This window comes from Phodopus roborovskii, unplaced genomic scaffold (genome assembly GCF_943737965.1).
Source record: "Phodopus roborovskii unplaced genomic scaffold, PHOROB, whole genome shotgun sequence".
In the NCBI taxonomy this organism is placed as follows: domain Eukaryota; kingdom Metazoa; phylum Chordata; class Mammalia; order Rodentia; family Cricetidae; genus Phodopus; species Phodopus roborovskii.
In genome coordinates, this window is record NW_026126110.1 from 216631 (window position 1) to 222630 (window position 6000).

At 46.9% G+C, this 6000-nt stretch overlaps 1 protein-coding gene across 5 annotated transcripts in view; it reads right to left on the reverse strand.

Annotated features, from left to right (window-relative positions):
• Positions 1-4766, reverse strand: part of LOC127218457 (probable ubiquitin carboxyl-terminal hydrolase FAF-X) — a 103566-nt gene extending 98800 nt beyond the window's left edge. For all 5 annotated transcript variants that reach the window (XM_051179484.1, XM_051179482.1, XM_051179483.1 and 2 more), the window contains exon 1: positions 4637-4766. The gene's annotated coding sequence lies outside the window, so the exon portion shown is untranslated. The remainder of the gene's footprint in view (positions 1-4636) is intronic.
• Between the last annotated feature and the right edge of the window lie 1234 nt (positions 4767-6000).

Consider the following 6000-nt stretch of genomic DNA (forward strand, 5'->3'; position numbering starts at 1 on the left):
TACTCTGCCCCACTTTTTTTCTTTAGATGCCCAGTTCCTGCTCCAATTAGAAAATAAAACTAAAGTAAACATACTTTTAAAAAGTCTCACAAATGGTTCTGATACAAAGAGAAATAAATAACTGTTAGGCAAACATCCAGAATAAAATTGGAAATTTCTCGGGTGCAGCATGGCAGGTCTATAGTCTCAAGCATTTAGGAGGCTAAGGCCAATCTAAGTTTTGTAGGGACCCAGTCTGAAATGCCAAACTATACAACAACCAAAAGTCATTTATTGAATATATATGTAAGGTACATATATACATATAATGAAGACACAGAACTTAGCATAAGTGTGCTTGAAAAAAATCTTAATCACTTCTCAGCCTTTTGGCAATGATCAAGTGTAATTTTAGGTAAAATTATCTCATGTTAATAATACTTTCCCATTCCTTTTCCCTAAAAATAGTAGTCATTTTAATATCAATAACATGTCAGAAAAGTTACAGTCTTTTCTTATCTGTATAACACAATTCAGAACCAGATGCTGTGGCAATAAATACCTGTAAATCTCAGCACTTGAAATGTGGAGGCAGAAGGATGGGGAGTTTAAAATCATCTTTGGCTATATAGCCAGCTTGAATCCAGCCTAGGTTTGTGAGCTCCTGTCCCAAAATACAGAAACATAAATAATACAAAAGAACTTTAAAGATCATTAAATCCCATTTCACCAAGGATACTTGAGGATTCTTGTGGCACATTAAGAATGATTACAGAGGTAGTGCACACCTTCAATTTCAACACTAGGGAGGCCAGTTCAAGATCAGCCTGGTCTACAGAGCAAGTTCCAGGACAGTGAAGGCTACACAAAGAAAGCCTATCTTGAAAAACAAAACAAAGAAGTGATCATAGGGATAGAGATGTAACTTGGTGGAAACACTCCATGCCCCCAGCATGCATGAGGCCCTAAGGAAGCAGGACAATACACCCTATGTCTGTTGCAGCAATTTTCATTCCATAATTATCAACCAAGGCCACAAAAATGCTAAATGCTAAATGAACCCCTTAGTCTTAAAATTTTTAATGAAAGTAAAATTTTCAATTAAATAAAGTTCAGAATCTTCAAATCGAGGGAACAATTTCACTGTATGTCCATTAATGAGATAATATGAATTTCCAGGAAACAAATTTCTGCTTTCATGTCAGGAATATAAAAATTGCCCCATATCATTCTAGTCATAAATTCACTAACTAACCTATTACTCTGAACATGTTGTTTGACATATGGAAGATACCTATTCTATCTTCCAGGGCTAATCAATTATTTTTCAAATGTCAAAACTATTTTGATAGTATTATAAACAAAGCTAATCTAAAGCTACTCTGGTACAGCCAACAAATCAAAGGCTCTAAATTTAAAAAAAAAAAAAAAAAAGTAGCCAGGCAGTGGCATACGCCTTTAATCCTAGCAGTCCAGAGTCAGAGACAGGCCAATCTCTGAGTTCCAGGCTAGCCTGGTCTACAGAGCAAGTTCCAGGACAGCCAGGGCTACACAGAAAAATCCTGTCTCAAAACAAACAACTCCTAACATTTCACTACCATGGCACATAAGTTAAAGCACCACTAGCTGAGTATGAAAAATGGCAGGCCCTCCATTAGTATAAGAAAAATAACACCTATATAATACAAAAAAATGAGAAAGTTTAAATACTTAGCATTGGTGACTTATAATAAATGCTTAATAAGTGTTAATTAAGCTGAAAATGCAAAGCAGTTAGAAAATCCATTTTCTCATTCATCTACAAATTCTATAATAACATCTCTGATGTTGTACAGGAATCATAACCAGTACTAAAATATACCTTTTATTCAGGCTCATATCAGATATAACAACAAAAACCCTCCCCAAGTGATTCTAACATCTGGATTCTAAAACAATGAAATAGAAACCTAGACTTGTGTCTCAATTTTTGAAAAACATTGAAAGATTGAGAAAATATACCAGCAAAAAGAAAATATAATATGCAAAATAATAATAAAAGAATTATAAATTTTAAAACAAAAAACTCAAGGAGCTCAATAACCACAGGAATATCTCACTTCCCAAGCTTAGGGTCTCAAAGTCAAAGACTACTACACATATACATATTTATTATTTATATTAAATATGGTGTGTGTATGTAGGTCAGAGAGGCGTCAGATCCCCTGGAACTAATTGGATTCACAGACAGTTGTGGGTTGCCCTATGTGGGTGCTGGGAATCCAACTTGGGTCCTCTACAATAACTACATGTACTCTTTCTTAATCACTCAGCCAATTCTCCAGCCCATGACACACTATATATTTCAAATAATTTTCTCTCACCTGCTTTAAACGAAGACTGGTCCCAATAATAAAATTCAAGAAATATGAAAACTTTAAAAATTGATCCATTAAATAGGAAAAATAAATGAATAGATGTTTTCATGTGTCCTACCAATCAGTAACTAAATGACTGGGAGAGTCTGACAAATATCCCTAAGAAGCATTATTAATACTATGTAAAAAAAAAAATTCTAAAGAGACACCACTAAATTTCTCTTCTAGAGATTAACAGAAAATGTACTTCAAGATTCTAGAAGACAAAAGAACCAAAGTAAATCCTACTTGAGCATTCCACTGATAGGAAAATGAAAAACCTCATGAAATGCTTCATAATTTAAGGATAAAATCTACTTTTTAAAATTACTTTCAGAAAAAAAGAAATGAGGTTCTTGACCATACTATTCTTGTCCTTAATCCCTACAGACATTCTCTTACAATCTACCAAGGTCAGCACATAAACAGTATGAGAACTTTAAGGTAACAGCCTATCTTTATGGGGGGGGGAGGCCTGTAAGAAAAACCACGAAGACATTCATATAGTTTAAAACACGGAGAGAAAGAAAAACATACTTTTTTTTTTAAATCTCATCCTTGGAACATCAATTCCAAATACTTCCGGCTTTCATTCTACCCAAACACTGGAACAATAAAGTTTAGAGGATTAAAGTTACAGTATGACAAAGCAGGTAAGTTTAAACATTGCAAAAACAAATGTTGGGATCTCTGTATATTTATTAATACTTAAATCTTCCAAAGAATTGGAAGGCATTTTACTGAAGTCAAAATGGCAGCCTAGCGATTCAGTAGAGTAAAACGGTCTAAATTAGAGTTCATAGTCTCTATTTTTAAGTTCAAATGTACGGGTTTAAAAGGCAACCTAGTCATGGTTAACCAGTCCTTATTTAAAAAAAAAAAAAAAAAAAAAAAAAGGAGCTAATGAACTCTAATAGATACCGGCTGGAAAGTTTCCACATCAGTACACCCAAAATTCTTGTTCGTAAGTGAAATTATACAAAGCATAGATGTGGAAGGTTGGTGGGTTTTAAGGTGAAAAGAAAAATTACAACTCCCTCTCCTACCAACAGAAGCATAAAAATTTAACCTAAACCCACAATTCCCTCACTTACTTTCAACGACACTCTGCGGCAATTACACACACCTGTAAACTGCGGCCGTGAAAATGCAATTAACGGTGTAACTACACAACTTCCAAAATAATAACGTGCTTAATTTAAGCAGGTTGTATTGGAAAAAAAAAATCTTTAAAAAAATCTCGTTGCTGAAGAAGCCCAAACAATAACAGAACCCCAGCTTCCCACCTGTTTAAGTTCAATATTTCACAATGAATGAAAAACAAGCCATTTATCAAGCCTGACGCCTCACACCAGCAGCATCTGAAGGTTTTATTAGTCACAAACTCGCACATGCTAATATTTTCTTTTTTTTCTTCTTCTTCTTCGTCTTCGTCTTCAGGAACAGTTAAAAATAGAAAGGTGGTAGGTCTACTCTGCCTTGGAAGCGGTTTCGGCATCCGAACATCCTTGCTGGCCTTTGGCCGCCAGCAAGTGAAGGGGGGCGAGGGGGGTGTGGGAGCGCGATAACCGACTCGGACTTCCCAGGGCACGGGGCCGCCGAGCACTGCGGGTTATCACGGGAGGACGGAGGGGAGGCGGACGAGTCGGCAAGCCTGATAGATAGCCAGGCGTCGCCAAGGCCTAGCTCGCCCGCTCCAAATCACTCCACCTCAGTAATGGCGTTCGGTGTCAAGTGGAACGGGCTGAGGGCGTCCGCGGCGGGGTTAAGGGGTGCTCGAACCCACCCTCCACACATACACCCCGTGCCGCCGCGGTGCGCTCGGAGGCGACAACCCCGCGCGGGTGGAGGGGCGGCACGCCGCGCCCGGAGTCTTCCTCCTCCTCCTCCTCTCCACTCCAGTCAGGACGGGAAGGGGGAGGGCCGGAGCCGTCAGCCATTTTCCCTGCCAGTCCAAAACACACTCGCGGACCCGGACACGCTCGCTCGCACGCACGGTCACGCTCGCTCACACACACACCACACACACACACACACACACGCTCACGGGACACCGGCTGTGTGCACGACGGAGGGTCGCGCGCGTTCGCGTCGGCCCAGCCCCGGGCTGAGGAAGGCCCCCCCCCGTCAGCCAGCGGCCCCCGAGGGAGGGACGTCTCACACACGCACACCCCCTCGGCTGTCCTCCCCACCCCTCCAGCCAGCTGTCGGCCCCAGAAAAGCCAGTGGCCCCGGCCCCGCCAAGCTGACGGACTACTCACCGAGCACAACACAGGCGTCTTCCAAGAAGCAGGACACGCGGAGGCGGGAGGCTCAATGCAAAAGCTCGATCCCGGGACCCGGCCTAAGCTGAGCGCATCCCAAGCCAGGGGCTGCCGAGGGGGCCGAAATGTGAGGGCAGGCTGCGGATGCCTGGCTCGCGGCGCGGTCCGCGTGCACCCAAGAGGGGCCGCTCCTCACCCCGGGCCGCCCTAGGGCAGCGGCGGCTGCGGCCGCCTCCTCCTCCCTCTCAGCCGGCGGCGGCCCTCTTCCCCCTTCTCCCCTCAGGCTGGGGCGCTCACTGAGCTCAGGCAAGCTCCCGGCGGTGCGTTTCTCCTGCGTCACCTCCTCCCGCTCCTCCTCCTGCAGAGGCAGTTTCACCTTCCCCTAGTCGCCGCCTCTGTCCCCCCACTCCGGGCCTGCTCGCTGGCTGCGCCTCCACTCCTCACTCCCGTCACCGACCCCCAAGTCCCGGGGCGCTAGAGGCAGCCGCCTCCCGTGAGGGAGAGGAGGCGGCGGCGGCGGCCGGCTCCCGCGAGGCCTGGGAGCCGGTGCAAGGCAGGGAGGGGGTTCGCTGGGACAGCGGAGGGCCCAAACGGGCCGGCTACCGAGAGCTTGCGGCTCCGCCACCGGCGGAGACTAGGTTCCGCAGCCTTGAGTATCTCGGCCTCGTCAATATGGCGGAACCAATAAATCAAAAACGAAAAAAGAAAAAGACGGAGGGGGAAAAAAAAAAAAAAAAAAAGCCCGCACGGCCAGCGGCGTCGGCGACGGCAGTGGTGGCAGCGGCGGCGGCAGCAGCAGCAGCAACAGCAGCGGCGGCAGCCAGCGCAGACTCCCACTAGTCCGAGCGCCGCCCAAGGCAGAGCTTCTCCGCCCCCGTCAGGACCCGCCCCTTCCAAGCCCCGCCCCTGGGCGCTCGGGCCGCCCCTCCCCCTGCCCCCCCCCCCCCGGCCCGCGGCCCCCTCGCCTCTCTGTCCACCTCGGGTTGGTCCGGGGAGCGGGAAGAGCGACGCGCGCCGCTAGGGGGCCGGACAAGGCGGCGGACGCCTGGAACTCGACGGACTGGGTGGGGGGGGAGGGGAAGACAATGCTGGGGGAAGATTGTGGGGCCGCACCGTGGCTTCCGGACGGCCCCTGCATGGGCTCATGCGAGGGCCGGACACTTGCAGACCCTTCCGACAGTGGACGCTTGCCCCACAAAGCTCCCAAGAGGAGGGCGGTGTGGGGGAAGGGCAAGAGGCCGGAGGTTGTGGTGTGCGGCGGCACCGGCGAAGGGGCTGGACTGTCGGGGATGTGGGCCGGAAGGGGTTAAGCCCGCGAGCTACGGCCGCGACGCCGAGTTTGACTGGGGATGCTTGTTTTT